General features: G+C 43.1%; 1 long non-coding RNA gene across 16 annotated transcripts in view; it reads left to right on the plus strand.

The window, feature by feature from the left end:
- The window catches only part of LOC130368026 (uncharacterized), a 107,720-nt gene that overhangs the window by 81,241 nt on the left and 5,877 nt on the right, over positions 1–20,602 (plus strand). For 3 of the 16 annotated variants that reach the window (XR_008892257.1, XR_008892267.1, XR_008892268.1), the window contains exons 5-9: positions 12,045–12,168; positions 15,190–16,958; positions 17,599–18,441; positions 19,338–20,324; positions 20,477–20,543. This is a non-coding gene — a long non-coding RNA (uncharacterized LOC130368026). Of the gene's footprint in view, positions 1–12,018; positions 12,169–15,189; positions 16,959–17,598; positions 18,442–19,337; positions 20,325–20,476; positions 20,544–20,602 lie in introns of all 16 variants that reach the window. The other 13 variants (XR_008892261.1, XR_008892279.1, XR_008892273.1 and 10 more) reach the window with 12 other exon arrangements.

Here is a 20,602-nt window from a genome sequence, read left to right on the forward strand (position 1 = left end):
TCAGCGGGCTCAGTAGAGGGCTCAGAAGGAAAGGAGCAACAATGGGATTTTGGAGAGTGAATTTTGCTGAAATGGTTTTTGGGAGGCATGTCGCATTTAGGAAGCGCCTGTGGTGCCAGAACAGCAAAAAATACCCACATGGCATACTATTTTGGAAACTACACCCCTTAAGGAATGTAACAAGGGGTACAGTAAGCCTTATCACCCCACAGGTGTTTGACAACTTTTTGTTAAAGTTGGATGTGTAAATGAGAATTTTTTTTTTTTTACAAAAATGCAGATTTTGCCTAAACTTTACATTTTTACAAAGGGTAATAGGAGAAAATTACCCCCAAAATTTGTAACCCAATTTCTTCTGAGTATAGAAATACCCCATGTGTGGACGTCAAGTGCTCTGCTGCTGAACTACAATGCTCAGAAGAGGAGGAGCGCCATTGAGCTTTTGGAAAGAGAATCAGTTTGCAATGGTAGTCAGAGGCCATGTGCGTTTACAAAGCCCCCCGTGGTGCCAGAACAGTGGACCCTCCCACATGTGACCCCATTTTGGAAACTACACCCCTCACAGAATTTAATAAGGGGTGCAGTGAGTATTTACACCCCACTGGCGTTTGACAGATCTTTGGAACAGTGGGATGTGCAAATTAAAAATTTTATTTTTCATTTTCACGGATCACTGTTCAAAAAACCTGTCAGATACCTGTGTGGCATAAATGCTCACTGCATCCTTTATTACATTACGTGAGGGGTGCAGTTTCCAAAATGGGGCCACATGTAGGGGGGTCCATTGTTCTGGCACTATGGGGGCTTTGTAAATACACGTGGCCTTCAATTTCGGACAAATTTTCTCTTCAAAATCCCAATGGCGCTCCTTCTCTTCTGAGCATTGTAGTTCGCCTGCAGAGCACTTTACATCCACATATGGGGTATTTTCTTACTCAGAAGAAATGGGGTTACAAATTTTGGGGGGCTTTTTTCCTATTTTCCCTTGTGAAAATGAAAAATTTAGGGTAACACCAGCATTTAGTGAAATTTTTTTTTTTTCTCATTTTCCCATCCAAATTTAATGAAAATTCTTCAAACACCTGTGGGGTGTTAAGGCTCACTATACCCCTTGTCACGTTCCATGAGGGGTGTAGTTTCCAAAATGGGGTCACATGTTGGTATTTATGTTTTTGCGTTTATATCAGCACCGCTGTAAAATCAGCCACCCCTGTGCAAATCGCCAATTTAGGCCTCAAATGTGCATGGTGCGTTCTCACTCCTGAGCCTTGTTGTATGCCCGAAGAGCATTTTACGCCCACATATGTGGTATTTCCGTACTCGGGAGAAATTGCGTTACAAATTTTGGGGGTCTTTTTTTTTTTTTTCCTTTTACTGCTTGTGAAAGTATGGGGCAACACCAGCATGTTAGTGTAAAAAGTTTTTTTTTTTTACACTAACAGGCTGGTGAAGCCCCCAACTTTTCCTTTTCATAAGGGGTAAAAGGAGAAAAAGCCCCCCAAAATTTGTAGTGCAATTTCTCCCGAGAATGGAAATACCCCATATGTGGCCCTAAACTGTTTCCTTGAAATACAACAGGGCTCCGAAGTGAGAGAGCTCCATGCGCATTTGAGGACTAAATTAGGAATTGTATAGGGGTGGACACAGGGGTATTCTATGCCAGTGATTCCCAAACAGGGTGCCTCCAGCTGTTGCTAAACTCCCAGCATGCCTGGACAGTCAGTGGCTGTCCAGAAATTCTGGGAGTTGTTGTTTTGCAACAGCTGGAGGCTCCATTTTTGAAACACTGCCGTATAATATGTTTTTCATTTTTATTGGGGGGGGGGGGGGGAGTATAAGGGGGGTGTATATGTAGTGTTTTACCCTTTATTACGTGTTAGTGCAGTGTAGTGTTTTTAGGGTACATGCGCACTGGCAGGTTACGGTGAGTTTCCCGCTAGGAGTTTGCGCTGCGGCGAAAAATCTGCCGCAGCCCAAACTTGAAGCAGGAAACTTACTGTAAACCTGCCCGTGTAAATGTACCCTGTACATTCACATGAGGGGGGGGGGGGGGCAAACCTCCAACTGTTTCAAAACTACAGCTCCCAGCATGTACTGACAGACCGTGCATGCTGGGAGTTGTACTTTTGCAACAGCTGGAGGCACACTGGTTGGAAAACCTTCAGTTAGGTTCTGTTACCTAACTCAGTATTTTCCAACCAGTGTGCCTCCAGCTGTTGCAAAACTCTAGGGAGATCTAGTTATGCAACAGCTGGAGGTACGCAACTACAACTCCCAGCATGCCGAGACAGCTGTTTGCTGTTTGGGCATGGTGGGATTTGCAGTTTGGCAACATCTGGAGGGCTACAGTTTATAGACCACTGCACAGCGATCTCCGATTGTGGCCCTCCAGATGTTGCAAAACTCCAAATCCCAGCATGCCAAGACAGCACACAGCTTGTTTGGGCATTCAAGGAGTTGTAGTTTTGCAAGATCTGGAGTGATACGGTTTAGAGACCACTGTATAGTGGTCTCAAACTGTAGCCCTCCAGTTGTTGCAAAACTACATATTGCAGCATGCCCAAACAGCTGTCTGGGCATGCTGGGATTGTAGTTTTGCAACATCTGGAGGGCTACTGGTTAGAGACCACTATAAAGTGGTCTTAGACTGTAGCCCTCCAGATGTTGCTAGGCAACTTATCGACTTCCGTAGGTTCCAGGGAGCTGTCCTCTTCTGCGGCACGACATCGCTGCCCGCCAATCACCGTCGCCCGCTGCCGTCGGATGGGTTAGTGGATCTTCGGCGCCCGGTTCCCCGTTCTGCCCCGCCTATTGTGGGGGGGCAGGACGCGGAAAACTAAAGTTAACCCCCCCGCCCCCGATCTGCTATTGGTTGTCGCTTCTGATGACCAATAGCAGGGATAGGAGGGGTTGCACCCCTGACACCTCACTCCTATCCTTCAGGGGGATTTTAGGTGTCTTAGACAACCGCGATCCCCCTTATACATCGGGTCACCATAGACCCGTATGTCCCAAATCAGCGCAAATCGCCAGTGTGAATTCACTTGCGATTTGTGCCGATCGCCGACATGGGGGGGGGGTGGTCTGATGAACCCCCCTGGGCATTTGCGCGCGGTGCCTGCTGATCGATATCAGCAGTCACTCCGGTCCGATCCCCGAAATTCCCACGGGCGTATGGCTACACCCTTCGTCCCCAACAGGCTAACCCCTTAAGGACCCAGCCAATTTTCACTGTAGGACCCGGCCATTTTTTGCACATCTGACCACTGTCACTTTAAGCATTAATAACTCTGGGATGCTTTTACCTTTCATTCTGATTCCGAGATTGTTTGTTTGTTTTTTCGTGACATATTCTACTTTATGTTAGTGGTAAAATTTTGTCGATACTTGCATCGTTTCCAAATTCCAAAATTTAATGAAAAAATTTAAAATTTAGCATTTTTTTAACTTTGAAGCTCTCTGCTTATAAGGAAAATGAATATTCCAAATAAATTATATATTGATTCACATATACAACATGTCTACTTTATGATTGCATCATAAAGTTGACATGTTTTTACTTTTGGAAGAGATCAGAGGGCTTCAAAGTTCAGCAGCAATTTTCCAATTTTTCACAACATTTTCAAAATCAAAATTTTTCAGGGACCAGTTCTGTTTTCAAGTGGATTTGAAGGACCTTCATATTAGAAATGCCCCACAAATGACCCCATTATAAAATCTGCACCCCTCAAAGTATTCAAAATGACATTCAAAAGGTTTGTTAACCCTTTAGGTGTTTCACAGGAATAGCAGCAAATTGAAGGAGAAAATTATAAATCTTTATTTTTTACACTGGCATGTTCATGTAGACCCAGTTTTTGAATTTTTACAAGGGGTAAAAGGAGAGAAATCTTCCTAAAATGTGTAACCCAATTTCTCTCGAGTAAGGAAATACCTCATATGTGTATTTCAAGTGTACGGCGGGCGCAGTAGAGGGCTCAGAAGGGAAGGAGCGACAATGGGATTTTGGAGAGTGAGTTTTTCTGAAATGGTTTTTGTGGGGCATGTCGCATTTAGGATGCCCCTATGGTGCCAGAACAGCAAAAAAAAAAAAAACACATGGCATACTATTTTGGAAACGAGACCCCTCAAGGCACGTAAAAAGGGGTCCAGTGAGCCTTAACACCCCACAGGTGCTTCACGACTTTTTGTTAAAGTTGGATGTGTAAATGATTTTTTTTTTTCCACTAAGATGCTAGTTTTCCCTAAAATTTCAAATTTTTACAAGGGATAATAGGACAAAATGTCCCCCAAAATTTGTAACCCCATCTCTTCTGAGTATGGAAATACCCCAAGTGTGAACGTCAAGTGCTCTGCTGGCGCACTACAATGCTCAGAAGAGAAGGAGTCACATTTGGCTTTTGAAAAGCGAATTTTGCTGAAAAGGTTTTTTGGAGGGCATGTCGCATTTAGGAAGCCCCTATGGTGCCAGAACAGCAAAAAAAAAAAAAAAAAACACATGTCATACTATTTTAGAAACTGCACCCCTCAAGGAACACAACAAGGGGTACAGTGAGCCTTAAAACCTCACAAGTGTTTGACGACTTTTTGCTAAAGTCGGATGTGTAAATGGAAAAAAAAATGTTTCACTAAAATGCTGGTTTTCCCCCACATTGTATATTTTTACAAGGGGTAATAGGAGAAAATGACCCCCAAAATGTGTAACCCCATTTCTTGGAGTATGGAAATACCCAGTGTGTGGACATCAAGTGATCTGCTGGCGCACTACAATGCTCAGAAGAGAAGGAGCACCATTGAGCTTTTGAAGACAGAATTTGGTTGGAATAGAAGTCGGGGGCCATGTGTGTTTACAAAGCCCCCCGTGGTGCCAGAACAGTGGACCCCCCCATGTGACCCCATTTTGGAAACTAGACCCCTCACAGAATTTAATAAGGGGTGCAGTGAGTATTTACACCCCACTGGTGTTTGACAGATCTTTGGAACAGTGGGCTGTGCAAATGAAAAATTACATTTTTCATTTTCACGGACCACTGTTCCAAAAATCTGTCAGACACCTGTGGGGCGTAAATGCTCACTGTACCCCTTATTACATTACGTGAGGGGTGTAGTTTCCAAAATAGGGTCACATGTGGGTATTTCTTTTTTTGCGTTTATGGCAGAACTGCTGTAAAATCAGCCACCCCTGTGCAAATCTCCAATTTAGGCTTCAAATGTACATGGTGCGCTCTCACTCCTGAGCCTTGTTGTACGCCCGCAGAGCATTTTATGCCCACATATGGGGTATTTCCGTACTAAGGAGAAATTGTGTTATAAATTTTGGGGGTCTTTTTTTCCTTTTTAACACTTGTGAAAATAAAAAGTAAACGACAACACCAGCATGTTAGTGTAAAATTTTTTATTTTTTTACACTGACAGGCTGGTGTAGCCCCCAACTTTTCCTTTTCATAAGGGGTAAAAGGAGAAAAAGCCCCCCAAAATTTGTAACGCAATTTCTCCCGAGTACAGAGATACCCCATATGTGGCCCTAAACTGTTTCCTTGAAATATGACAGGGCTCTGAAGTGAGAGAGTGCCATGCGCATTTGAGGACTAAATTAGGGATTGCATAGGGGTGGACATAGGGGTATTCTACGCCAGTGATTCCCAAACAGGGTGTCTCCAGCTGTTGCTAAACTCCCAGCATGCCTGGACATTCAGTGGCTGTCCAGAAATGCTGGGAGTTGCTGTTTGCAACAGCTGGAGGCTCCGTTTTGGAAACACTGCTGTACAATACGTTTTTCATTTTTATTGGGGGGGGGGGGCAGTGTAAGGGGGTGTTTATGTAGTGTTTTACCCTTTATTATGTGTTAGTGTAGTGCAGTGTTTTTAGGGTACATTCACACGGCGCAGGTTTACAGTGAGCTTCCCGCTAGAAATTTGCGCTGCGGTGAAAAATTTGCCGCAGCTCATACTTGAAGCAGGAAACTTACTGTAAACCCGCCCATGTCAATGTACCCTGTACGTTCACAGGGGGGGGGGGGGACAACCTCCAGCTGTTTCAAAACTACAACTCCCAGCATGTACTGACAGACCGTGCATGCTGGGAGTTGTACTTTTGCAACAGCTGGAGGCACACTGGTTGGAAAACCTTCAGTTAGGTTCTTTTACCTAACTCAGTATTTTCCATCCAGTGTGCCTCCAGCTGTTGCAAAACTACAACTCCCAGCATGTACTGATCGCCGAAGGGCATGCTGGGTGATCTAGTTATGCAACAGCTAGAGGTGCGCAACTACTTTTTCCAGCATGCCGAGACAGCTGTTTCGGCATGCTGGGATTTGTAGTTTTGCAACATCTGGAGGGCTACAGATAGAGACCACTGCACTGTGATCTCCAAACTGTGGACCTCCAGATGTTGCAAAACTAAAAATCCCAGCATGCGCAGACAGCAAACTGCTGTGTGGGCATGCTAGGAGTTGTAGTTTTGCAAGATCTAGAGTGCTACAGTATAGAGATCACTGTGCAGTGGTCTCTAAACTGTAGACCTCCAGCTGTTGCAAAACTGCAAATCCCAGCATGCCCAGCAGCTGTCTGGGCATGCTGGGAGTTGTAGTTTTGCATCATCTGGAGGGCTACAGTCTCAGACTGTAGCCCTCTAGATGTTGCTAGGCAACTTACCGGCTTCCGTCGGATCCAGGGAGCCGTCCTCTTCTGCAGCCCGCGCCGATCACCGCCGCCAATCCAGTCCTGCAGCTTCCACCGATGGGTAAGTGGATCTTCGGCGTTCGGTCCCCGTCGTTTCCCCGCCTATTGTGGGTGGGAAGAACGGGGAAAACGAAAGTAAACCCTCCGCCCCCGATCTCCTATTGGTGGTCGCGTCTAGACCACCAATAGCAGAGATAGGAGGGGTGGCACCTCTGCCACCTCACTCCTATCGCTACAGGGGGATCGTGGGTGTCTTAGACAACCGTGATACCCCTTATATTCCACGTCACTGGGTCACCATAGACCCGTATGACCCGGAATCGGCGCAAATCGCAAGTGTGAATTCACTTGGGATTTGCGCCGATCGCCGACATGGGGGGTCTGACCCCCCTGGGCACTTGCATGGGGTGCCTGCTGATCGACAGGTACGCCCTGGGTCCTTAAGACCCAGGTACAGAAGGCGTATCCATACGCCCTTGGTCCTGTACGGGTTAACCCCTTAAGGACCAAGGACGTACAGGTACGTCCTTGGTCCTGCTCTCGTGATATAACGCGGGGTTACACGGTAACCCCGCATCATATCACGGCGGGCCCGGCATCATAGTGAAGCCGGGACCCGCCGCTAATAGCGCGCAGCACCGATCGCGGCGCTCAGAGCTGAGCCGCGCGGCTAAAAGTGAAAGTAAAAGCTGCCGGTTAACTCAGTGGGCTGTTCGGGATAGCCGCGGCGAAATCGCGGCATTCCGAACAGCTTACAGGACAGCGGGTTGGCCGCTACCTGCCTCCTCCTGGTGTCCGATCGCCGAATGACTGCTCAGTGCCTGAGATCCAGGCATGAGCAGTCAAGCGGCAGAAACCTCGATCACTGGTTTCCTATGAGAAACCAGTGATCAATGTGAAAGATCAGTGTGTGCAGTGTTATAGGTCCCTATGGGAGCTATAACACTGCAAAAAAAAGTGAAAAAAAAAAGTGAATGAATATCATCTAACCCCTCCCCTATTAAAAGTTTGAATCACCCCCCTTTTCCCATAAACAAAAAAGTGTAAATAAAAATAAACATATATGGTATCACCGCGTGCGGAAATGTCCGATTTATAAAAATATATCGTTCTATAAACCGCTCGGTCAATGGCGTACGCGCAAAAAAATTCCAAATCCAAAATAGTGCATTTTTGGTCACTTTTTATATCATTTAAAAATCAATAAGTCCTATCAATGCAAAAATGGTACCGTTAAAAACTTCAGATCACGGCGCAAAAAATTAGCCCTCATACCACCCCATACACGGAAAAATAAAAAAGTTATAGGGGTCAGAAGATGGCAATTTTAAACGTATTAATTTTCCTGCATGTAGTTATGATTTTTTCCAGAAGTACGACAAAATCAAACCTAAATAAGTAGGGTATCATTTTAATCGTATGGACCTACAGAATAAAGATAAGGTGTCATTTTACCGAAAAATGTACTACGTAGAAACGGAAGCCCCCAAAAGTTACAAAACAGCATTTAAAAAAAAAAATTTTTGTTGCACAATGATTTTTTTTTTCCGTTTCACCGTAGATTTTTGGGCAAAATGACTGACGTCATTACAAAGTAGAATTGGTGGCGCAAAAAATAAGCCATCATATGGATTTTTAGGTGCAAAATTGAAAGAGTTATGATTTTTTAAAGGCAAGGAGCAAAAAACGAAAATGCAAAAACGGAAAAAACCCCGGTCCTTAAGGGTTTAAAGGGGTACTTCGGGGGGGAAACTTTTTTTTTTTTTATTTGTATTTTTTTTTAATCAACTGGTGCCAGGTTAAACAGATTTGTAAATTACTTCTATTAAAAAATCTTAATCCTTCCAGTACTTATTAGCTGCTGAATACTGCAGAAGAAATTATTTTCTTTATGGAACACAGAGCTTTCTGCTGACATCATGACCACAGTGCTCTCTGCTGACATCTCTGTCCATTTTAAGAACTGTCCAGAGTAGGAGAAAATCCCCATAGAAAACATATGCTGCTCTGGACAGTTCCTAAAATGGACAGATGTCAGCAGAGAGCACTGTGGTCATGATGTCAGCAGAGAGCTCTGTGTTCCATAAAGAAAAGAATTTACTCTGTAATATTCAGCAGCTAATACTAGAGATGAGCGAACTTACAGTAAATTCGATTCGTCACGAACTTCTCGGCTTGGCGGTTGCTGACTTTTCCTGCATAAATTTGTTCAGCTTTCCGGTGCTCCGGTGGGCTGGAAAAGGTGGATACATTCCTAGGAAAGAGTCTCCTAGGACTGTATCCACCTTTTCCAGCCCACCGGAGCACCGGAAAGCTGAACTAATTTATGCAGGAAAAGTCATCAACTGCCGAGCCGAGAAGTCCGTGACGAATCGAATTTACTGTAAGTTCGCTCATCTTTAGCTAATACGTACTGGAAGGATTAAGATTTCCGCCGGAGTACCCTTTTAACCCTTTAGGGACCGAGACCATTTTGACCCTAAGGATCAGAGCATTTTTTGCACATCTGATCACTGTCAGTTTAAGCATTAATAACTGTGGAATGCTTTTACCTTTCATTCTGATTCAGAGATTGTTTTTCCGTGACATATTCTACTTTAACACAGTCGTAAATTTTTGTCGTTATTTGCATCTTTTTTTGGTGCAAAGTGGAGGAGAAAAATCAAAATCTGCATATTTTTTTTTTACACTAACATGTTCTTGTAGACCCATATTGTTTATTTTTACAAGGGGTAAAAGGAGAAAAAGCCCCACAATATGTGTAACCCAATTTCTTTTGAGTAAAGAAATACCTCATATGTGGATGTAAAGTGTTTTGTGGGTGCACTAGAGGGCTCAGAAGAGAAGGAGAGACAGTGGGATTTTAAAGAGCAAATTTTGCTGAAATGGTTTTTGGGGGGCCTGTCGCATTTAGGAAGCCCCCATGGTGCCAGAACAGCAAAAAACACCCCACATGGCATACTATTTGGAAAACTACACCCCTCAAGGAACGTAACAAGGGGTACAGTGAACATTTACACCCCACTGGCATTTGACAGATCTTTGTAACAGTGGGCTGTCCAAATTAAAAATTACATTCTTTATTTTCACGGACCACTGTTCCAAAAATCTGTCAGACACCTGTGGGGTGTAAATGTTCACTGTACCCCTTGTTATGTTCCGTGAGGGGGGTAGTTTCCGAAATGGGGTCACATGTGGGTTTTTTTGCGTTTATGTCAGAACCGCTGTAACCAGCAGCCACCCCTGTGCAAATCACCAATTTAGGCCTCAAATGTACATAGTGCGCTCTCACTCCTGAGCCATGTTGTGGGCCCGCTGAGCATTTTACGCCCACATATGGGGGATTTCCGTACTTGGGAGAAATTTGTGCTACAAATTTTGGGGGTCTTTTTTCCTTTTACCTCTTATAAAAATGAAAAGTATGGGGCAACACCAGCATGTTGGTATAAAAAAAAAAAATAATTTACACTAACATTCAGGTGTAGACCCCAACTTTTACATTTTCATAAGGGGTAAAAGGAGAAAAGGCCACCAAAGATTTGTAGCGCAATTTCTTCCGAGTACGGAGATACCCCATATGTGGCCCTAAACTGTTGCCTTGAAATACGACAGGGCTCTGAAGTGAGAGAGCGCCATGCGCATTTGAGGACTAAATTAGAGATTTTCATAGGGGTGGACCCGGATGCAAGTGTTAGGCTAGGTTCAGACTACGGAATCTCCGGGCAGAAAATATCCGCCCGGAGATTCCGAGTTCCGCCTGCGCCGACTGAATTAGTCGGCGCTAGGATTGCGCGGACACTGCAGTCTCCTATAGACTGCTATGTGTTCCGCTCGGATTTCCGCCTGAAGAAAGAGCAACCCCTTTCTTTAGGTGGAAATTTCTAAGCGGATTTTCCGCTTCACATATTCCGAAGTGTGAATTTGTGAACGGAAAACCATTCACTACACTAGACATTTTAGCAAGCGGAATTTCTGACGGAAATTTTACGTCTGAATTTCTGTCAGAAATTCCGTAGTCTGAACCTAGCCTTACACTTGCCTCCGCCACCAAAAATACTGTACGTCAGTTTTCCCCAAACACTGTGCCTCCAGCTGTTGCAAAACTCCCCATTGTGCTGCTGAGGAGACTAAGGGAAAACAAATTAACTTACTAAATTTAGTCATGTATTTGCAGCCTCCGAATAGGGGACACTGCCAATAGTGGATGCGGACACACCCAATAGGAGACAAAACAGTCCCAATAGGGGACAACCAGGCTTAATCGCTGGCCCTACCTTGTACACAGGGTCACCATCAGGGGGTACAGCCAATACTCAAATAAGGGGCCCAGGAGTTGTAGTTTAGCAACAGCTGGAGGCACCCTGATCCTAAACTTCAACTTGCATGATGGGAGCAAAACTACAACTCCCAGCATGCCCTTAAAGTGAGGACTCGCTGGGAGTTGTGGTTTTGCAACAACTGCATGCACAGGTGTAAAAATGCCACCTGCCTGCTGTTGCAAGACTACAACTCCCAGCATGGCCCATTGTAAGGGCATTCTGGGAGTTGTAGTTTTGCAAAAGCTGGAGGCACCCAGGTGTAAAAATGCCACCCGCCGCTGTTGTAAGACAACAGCTCCCAGCATGTCCTTACAGTGAGGGCATGCAGGGAGTTGTAGTTTTGCAACAGCTGGAGGCACCGAGGTGTAAAAATGCCACCCGTTGATATTGAAAGATTACAACTCCCAGCATACCTTTACAGGACATGCGGGGAGTTGTAGTTTTACACCATCTGAAGGCACCAGATGTAAAAATGCCACCCACCCGCTGTTGAAAGACTACAACTCCCAGCATGCCCTTACAGTGAGGACAAGCTGGGAGTTGTAGGTTTGCAACAGTTGGAGGCACCAGATGTAAAAATGCAACCCGCCCATTGTTGCAAGACTACATCTCCCAGCATGCCCTTACAATGAGGACATGCTGGGTGTTGTAGTTTTGTCACCATTAGCCCTGCTTGGGTGAGGCCTACTTTTATTCACTCACCACTCCAGGGCAGAACCGAACCAGCAGCAGGGATCATCAGTTTCACGATGGGCCGGCGGCCCATCCTTATTACAAGGAGATTCCCTATGAGGCAGATTTATCAAAACTTGTGTAGAGAAAGAGTGATTCAGTTGCCCGTAGCAACCATTCAGATTTTTCATTTTTCACAGGCCTCTTTAAAAATGAAAGAAACAAAGAGGCCTGTGAAAAATGAAAGAAATCTGATTGGTTGCTAGGGGCAACTGCTTCATTCTTTCCCTGCATAGGTTTTGATAAATCTCCCCCTATATGTTTATTCACCATTTATTTCTGTTCAGCACTGAAAGGGTGTTTGTGATTCCAGCTCTGGAGGAGGCGTGGCCAGCTAATTAAGGATCCTTAAATACAGCTGCTTCAGTGCAGTTCAAGCTCCATGCATGAGTGAGGACAGCTGTGCAGCAGACTTTTGGAGGGAAACTGTGACCATAGTAAGTAAGGAAGCTTGTGGTAGAATTGTGTGGAGGGCTCTTTAAGAACATGTTTCCTATGCTTTACTGATCCTCCATGTGGGATCTGTGATCTCCAGGTGTTACTGTGCAAGTTGGATCTATTAGAAATACCAGCAATGCAAAGGCCGGTATTCATCCAACCAGAGCGCCTCCAGCTGTTGTAGCTTTGCAACAGCTGGAGGCACCCCTGGCTGGGAAACACTGACCTATACTAAAGTGCAACATGCTGGGAGTTGTAGTTTTTATATGGGGCAGCTGCTGAGCTATAGGCTGTATCAGGGCATGCTGGGAGTTGTAGTTAGTAACTAATTGCAACTCCCAAAGTTAAAGTTGCATCAAAACAATAAAAAAAAATGTACTGTCAAACTACAGATTGGGGTGCAAAAAATGATCCCCCATAAACAATGGTGTCACTAAGGAGGACCCCCCCGCCACCTTAAGAGGAGATCCAGCCTGTGCTCCCTTAACAAGCGGGTGTAGAGTATGGGGAGGAATCTGCAGCCACTGGGAGACCATAGACCTACCTGCCTTCAATATGGTGAAAATGTACATGTATATAGTGAGTGTGTATGATGTGTGTGTGTGTGTGTATATACTGAACCCAGTGTATATGTGTTATGTATAGTGAGAGTGTGTATGTATGTGTGTGTATATATATATATATATATATATATATATATATATATATATATATATATATATATATATATATATATATATATGTAATGTGCGAGGAGTCCATGTGTATGGTGAGTGTGTGGGTATGTAATGTGCGAGGTGTCCATGTGTATGGTGAGTGTGTGGGTATGTAATGTGCGAGGTGTCCATGTGTATGGTGAGTGTGTGGGTATGTAATGTGCGAGGTGTCCATGTGTATGGTGAGTGTGTGGGTATGTAATGTGCGAGGTGTCCATGTGTATGGTGAGTGTGTGGGTATGTAATGTGCGAGGTGTCCATGTGTATGGTGAGTGTGTGTAATGTGTATGTGTGTATGTATATATATATATATATATGCAGATAAGGTCAGGCTGCTCACCACTCTCGCGTTTGCTGCACTATCTCGTGCTACGGACACCGGTACCGCTCCCGGCTTAGTAGAAATCACACAGAAAAGAAAACGTCCGGCACTCGGGAGGATGCAGGTAAAACTTGTCAATGGCTTTATTCACACGCTTAGGCAGGACACAATCTATTGTGTCCTGCCTAAGCATGTGAATAAAGCCATTGACAAGTTTTACCTGCATCCTCCCGAGTGCCGGACGTTTTCTTTTCTGTGTGATATATATATATATATATATATATATATTAGTGCGAGGTGTCCATGTATAAAACAAAAGTTGGATTCAAAATGGCCGACATGGTCACCACCCATCTTGAAAAGTCTCCCCCCCAATCACATATACTAATGTGCCACAAACAGGAAGTTATCACCAACTATTCCCATTTTATTAAGGTGTATCCATATAAATGGCCCACCCTGTATATATAATGTGCGAGGTGTCCATGTATATAGTGAGTGTGTATATATAATGTGCGAGGTGTCCATGTATATAGTGAGTGTGTATATATAATGTGCGAGGTGTCCATGTATATAGTGAGTGTGTATATATAATGTGCGAGGTGTGTATGTATTATGTGGGAGGTGTCCGTGTGTGTTTTATATAATGTATGTGTGTATATGTAATGTGCGATGTGTATACTGGGGGACACATTTATCATTAGGTGTCTATTGTAGAAACAGATCTACCTCTTTGTCTAATTTACACTCAATTTGCGCAAATATCGAAACGTCCACCCCCCCCCGCCTCGACCATGCACTCCTTCTCCACCTCACACTTTACAGAGCTGTGATATTTTTCCGCGTTGCACTGCTCACATAGCTAGAAGTGCTGGAGCAGCAGTGTGTGCGCCAAACAAAAGTTTTGCAAAAGCTGGAGACACCCTGGTTGGTAAACACTGTGTTCATGTACCAGAGCTGAGTGTGTGATCATGTTACATGTAGCAGAAATTAGTGTGCGGCATGTGTATGGAGCAGAGCTGAATGTGTTATTGTGTAAGCATGACCATGCACACACTCAACTCTGCGTCATACACATGACCACTCGCTCAGCTCTACTGCATACACATTACCCAATACAAGGGGCCTAATACATCACACTGCTGCTCAGCCAATCACCAGCTGAGGGACATCATTTTGGTCACCAATTGGCTGATCACAGTGTAACTTGTCAGACCCCAGAAGCAGAAAGACAGGGGCTGGAGGACAGGAGAGCTATATTGGCAGCATCTGGACAGCTGCAAAAGGCAAGTTAAAGGGGTACTCCAGTGGAAACCAATTTATTTTTTCTTATTTTTTTTTATTTTTATTAGCTGGTACCAGAAAGTCTTACAGATTTGTAAATGACTTCTATTTAAAAATCTTAATCCTTCCAGTACTTATCAACGGCTGTATGCTCTGCGGAAAGTTTTTTCTTTTTTAATTTATTTTCTGTCTGACCACAGTGCTGACACCTCTGACCATGTTAGGAACTGTTCAGAGCAGAAGAAATGTCCCCATAGTAAACCTCTCCTGCTCTGGACAATTCCTGACATGGACAGAGGTGTCGTCAGAGAGCACTATGGCCAGACAGAAAATAAATTCAAAAAGAAAAGCACTTCCTGTGGAGCATACAGCTGCTAAGTACTGGAAGGATTAAGATTTTCTGGCAGCAATCCGGGCATATGGGGCTCTCATAGAATGAAAGCTCGGTTCTTATTTGAAAAAGACAGTTTTACCATTAGACAGTTTTTGATTACTTCAAGCATATGGTTTTGGTCAGTAACACGAGTTCCACCAAAAAAGTGGAAATTGTTCCATTATAGTTTATTGTGGTGGTTCACTTGGCATAAAATACTAACCAAATGGGGCTCAAAAACTAACCAAAATACTGCATGTGAACCTAGCCTAAGAACGAGAAGTCTCAGTATGCTCTGACACCACTGTTTTTTTTTTTTTGCCAGTTACCAGATGTCTGCCCCAACCGGGAGGAGCTGCTATTGGAAAGTTAAGTATCTAGATTTATCACTTCTGCCATGTCATTGTTGTATAACACTCTATCTTTATACTTCATCCAGAAGGTGTTCATTATATACCTTGTCTGTTTTTGTGATAACCGTTATGGTCAGCCCCATCTCTAGTACCGGCAGGTTAGATAGTGGCTATCTATGCATGACTTGTTCCATTGCTAACTTGGGGGAGTTATCAATGTGGCACCATGTGTAGATAGCCATAATAACTAGTTAAACCTAAAGAATCAGTTAGTGAAACTGTAGATTAGTCACCTATTGTAATAAATCTTTTCAAAATGGCAATTTACCATATAATTCTATGGTGAATGTCAGCCCCATCTCTAGTACTAGCAGGTTAGATAGTAGCTACCTATGCATGACTTGTTGCATTGCTAACTTGGGGGAGTTATCAATGTGGCACCATGTGTGGATAGCCATAATAACTAGTTAACCCTAAATAATCCAGTTATTTCTGTTATTGTAATATACTATTCAGCATCAGTAGAACAATAGTCAGTGCCTACTAAATGAAGGTAGGAATTAATTAGGAAAGTCCTAGCTGTAAGTATGGCTGATACCTTGACTGAGGATTTGCAGCCACTATCATTGTTTGTTTTTTTACATGCAGCTTTTTTATCTTTTGTTCGTCTTTGTTGTTGTTTTTCAAGTTGCTTCATTTTCTAACAGATTTTGTGTCTTTCCCACAAGTATCTAGGTAGGTTTTTTTTTTTTTTTTAGAATTCTTTTCCTGTAGAGCAAGAATATTTGATGCTGCCTGCTAGCCCTGGACACCAATACCCAAGAAAGAGTGAGACGACCATCTGCCCAGACTGGAAGGAGCTACGATGAGATGGTAAGGCCTATGCCATTGACTTGATCTAATAGCCTGTGTCTTTGTGCTTCATCCAGAAGCTGTTCTATTGTGTAAGACAACCCACACTGTCAGACCAATAAGTTATTAACTTTGACCTATGTCATATTCTTGTTCTAGAAGTATCTATCAGTTTGCTTTCTCCAGGTATTCCTTATCTTCCCTGGCTGGAATTGTGGACCTACACGTAAGTAAATAAAAGCATGTCTGTTCTTGTCAAAATGTGTTATATTTAGGGGGTAATTTGTTTAATGACTGTCTCTTGCCTTTGCCAGTCGCCGCCTACCGTGGCAGTCTTTGCCAAATTTGGCAATTTACCATATAATTCTATGGTGAATGTCAGCCACATTCCTAGTACCTGCAGGTTAGATAGTAGCTACCTATGCATGACTTGTTGCATTGCTAACATGGGGGAGTTATCAATGTGGCACCATGTGTAGATAGCCATAATAACTAGTTAACCCTCAGTTATTTCTGTTATTGTAACATACTATTCAGCATCAGTAGAACAATAGTCAGTGCCTATTAAATGAAGGTAGGAATTAATTAGGAAAGTCCTAGCTGTAAGTATGGCTGATACCTTGACTGAGGATTTGCAGCCACTATCATTGTTTTTAACATGCTGCTTTTTTATCTTTTGTTCGTCTCTTTGTTGTTGTTTTTTCAAGTTGCTTCATTTTCTAACAGATTTTGTGTCTTTCCCACAAGTATCTAGGTAGGTTTTTTTTTTTTTAGAATTCTTTTCCTGTAGAGCAAGAATATTTGATGCTGCCTGCTAGCCCTGGACACTAATACCCAAGAAAGAGTGAGACGCCCATCTGCCCAGACTGGGAGGAGCTGCGTTAAAACGGTAAGATCTTTCCTATATGGTTTATGCCATAGGCTTGTTCTAATAACCTGTGTCTTTGTACCTAATTTATTCATTTATTTATCCTAATCCATTTTGCACTGTGCTATATACCCTTAAAGGAGCCCTGTAGTGTTACACTTATCCCCTATCCACAGTATAGGGCATAAGTGTCTGATTGTGGGGGGCTTCGACCACTGGGACCCCCACACAATGTCCTGTACGGGGACCCGGCGTTACTGTGGCTCTGCGCAGCTAATGCACATGTCTCTGACCTCACTGAGGTAGTCACGCCTTCTCCATACTGCATCTCCGCCTCTCCCATAGAGATACATGGAGGGGGCGTGTACGCTGTGGCAGGCCTCCTGCACGAGAGGGCCGCTGCAGAGCCGGGGCCCCATACATGAGCTTGTGGGTGGTCCAGCGTTTGGACTGCCGGAATGAGACACTTATCCCCTATACTGCAGATAGGGGAGAAGTGTCTAACACTGCAGATCTCCTTCTTTTTTTCTTTTTTCTTTTTTTTAATTAACATTTAAAAGTTGCTTCATTTTCTAACAGCTTTTGTGTCTTTCCCACAAGTATCTAGGTACGTTTTTATTTTTATTTATTTTATTTATTTTTTTAAATTATTTTCCTGTAGAGCAAGAATATTTGATGCTGCCTGCTAGCCCTGGACACAAATACCCAAGAAAGAGTGAGACGACCATCTGCCCAGACTGGAAGGAGCTACGATGAGACGGTAAGGCCTATGCCATTGACTTGATCTAATAGCCTGTGTCTTTGTGCTTCATCCAGAAGCTGTTCTATTGTGAAAGACAACCCACACCTGGGAGGAGCTGCTGTCAGACCAATAAGTTACTAACTTTGACCTATGTCATATTCTTGTTCTAGAGGTATCTATCAGTTTGCTTTCTCCAGGTATTCCTTATCTTCCCTGGCTGGAATTGTGGACCTACACGTAAGTAAATAAAAGCATGTCTGTTCTTGTCAAAATGTGTTATATTTAGGGGGTAATTTGTTTAATGACTGTCTCTTGCCTTTGCCAGTCGCCGCCTACCGTGGCAGTCTTTGCCAAATTTGGCAATTTACCATATAATTCTATGGTGAATGTCAGCCACATTCCTAGTACCTGCAGGTTAGATAGTAGCTACCTATGCATGACTTGTTGCATTGCTAACATGGGGGAGTTATCAATGTGGCACCATGTGTAGATAGCCATAATAACTAGTTAACCCTCAGTTATTTCTGTTATTGTAACATACTATTCAGCATCAGTAGAACAATAGTCAGTGCCTACTAAATGAAGGTAGGAATTAATTAGGAAAGTCCTAGCTGTAAGTATGGCTGATACCTTGACTGAGGATTTGCAGCCACTATCGTTGTTTTTAACATGCTGCTTTTTAATCTTTTGTGTTTGTTCGGCTCTTTGTTTTTCAAGTTGCTTCATTTTCTAACAGATTTTGTCTTTCTCACAAGTATCTAGGTAGTTTTTTTTTTTTTTTTTTTTTTTTTTTTTTTTTTTTTTTTTTTAATTCTTTTCCTGTAGAGCAAGAATATTTGATGCTTGATGCTGCCTGCTAGCCCTGGACACCAATACCCAAGAAAGAGTGAGACGCCCATCTGCCCAGACTGGAAGGAGCTACGGTGAGACGGTAAGACCTTTGCCATTGACTTGTTCTAATAGCCTGTGTCTTCATATTTCTGTTCTATTGTGTAAGACAACCCACACCTGGGAGGAGCTGCTGTCAGACCAATAAGTTACTAACTTTGACCTATCAGTTTGCTTTCTCCAGGTGTTGCTTATCTTCCCTGGCTGGAATTGTGGACCTACAAGTAAGTAATTGAAATCATGTCTGTTTTTTCAAAATGTGTTCTATTTAGGGGGTAACTTGTTTAATTGCATAATTAAATGACTTTCTGTCTCTTGCCTTTGCCAGTTGCTGCCTACCGTGGCAGTCTTTATCAAATTTGGCAATTTACCATATAATTCTATGGTGAATGTCAGCCCCATTCCTAGTACCAGCTGGTTAGGTAGTAGCTACCTATGCATGACTTGTTGCATTGCTAACTTGGGGGAGTTATCAATGTGGCACCATGTGTCGATAGCCTTAGTAACTAGTTAAACTTAAAGAAACAGTTATTTCTGTTATCGTCATATACTATTCAGCATCAGTAGAACAAATAGTCAGTGCCTACTAAATGAAGGTAAGAATGCATTAGGAAAGTCCTAGCTGTAAGTATGGCTGATACCTCGACTGAGGATTTGCAGCCACTATCATTGTTGTTTTTAACATGCAGCTTTTTTATCTTTTGTGTTTGTTCTGCTCTTCATTATTGCTTCATTTTCTAACAGCTTTTGTCTTTCTCACAAGTATCTAGGTAGGTTTTTTTTAGAATTCTTTTCCTGTAGAGCAAGAATATTTGATGCTGCCTGCTAGCCCTGGACACTGATACCCAAGAAAGAGTGAGATGAGCATCTTACCAGACTGGAAGGAGCTACGATGAGACGGTAAGACCTATGCCATTGACTTGTTCTAATAGCCTGTGTCTTCATATTTCTGTTCTATTGTGTAAGACAACCCACACCTGGGAGGAGCTGCTGTCAGACCAATAAGTTACTAACTTTGACCTATCAGTTTGCTTTCTCCAGGTGTTGCTTATCTTCCCTGGCTGGAATTGTGGACCTACACGTAAGTAATTGAAATCATGTCTGTTTTTTCAAAATGTGTTCTATTTAGGGGGTAACTTGTTTAATTGCATAATTAAATGACTTTCTGTCTCTTGCCTTTGCCAGTTGCTGCCTACCGTGGCAGTCTTTATCAAATTTGGCAATTTACCATATAATTCTATGGTGAATGTCAGCCCCATTCCTAGTACCAGCTGGTTAGGTAGTAGCTACCTATGCATGACTTGTTGCATTGCTAACTTGGGGGAGTTATCAATGTGGCACCATGTGTCGATAGCCTTAGTAACTAGTTAAACTTAAAGAAACAGTTATTTCTGTTATCGTCATATACTATTCAGCATCAGTAGAACAAATAGTCAGTGCCTACTAAATGAAGGTAAGAATGTATTAGGAAAGTCCTAGCTGTAAGTATGGCTGATACCTCGACTGAGGATTTGCAGCCACTATCATTGTTGTTTTTAACATGCAGCTTTTTTATCTTTTGTGTTTGTTCTGCTCTTCATTATTGCTTCATTTTCTAACAGCTTTTGTCTTTCTCACAAGTATCTAGGTAGGTTTTTTTTAGAATTCTTTTCCTGTAGAGCAAGAATATTTGATGCTGTCTGCTAGCCCTGGACACTGATACCCAAGAAAGAGTGAGATGAGCATCTTACCAGACTGGAAGGAGCTACGATGAGACGGTAAGGCCTATGCCATTGACTTGTTCTAATAGCCTGTGTCTTTGTGCTTCCTCCAGAAGCTGTTCTATTGTGTAAGACAACAAACACCTGGGAGGTGCTGCTGTCAGACCAATCAGTTACTAACTTTGACCTATGTCATATTCTTGTTCTAGAAGTATCTATCAGTTTGCTTTCTCCAGGTGTTACTTATCTTCCCTGGCTGGAATTATGGACCTACACGTAAGTAAATGAAATCATGTCTGTTCTTGTCTAAATGTGTTATATTTAGGGGGTAATTT

Source organism: Hyla sarda, chromosome 1 (genome assembly GCF_029499605.1).
Source record: "Hyla sarda isolate aHylSar1 chromosome 1, aHylSar1.hap1, whole genome shotgun sequence".
Taxonomy (NCBI): Eukaryota; Metazoa; Chordata; class Amphibia; order Anura; family Hylidae; genus Hyla; species Hyla sarda.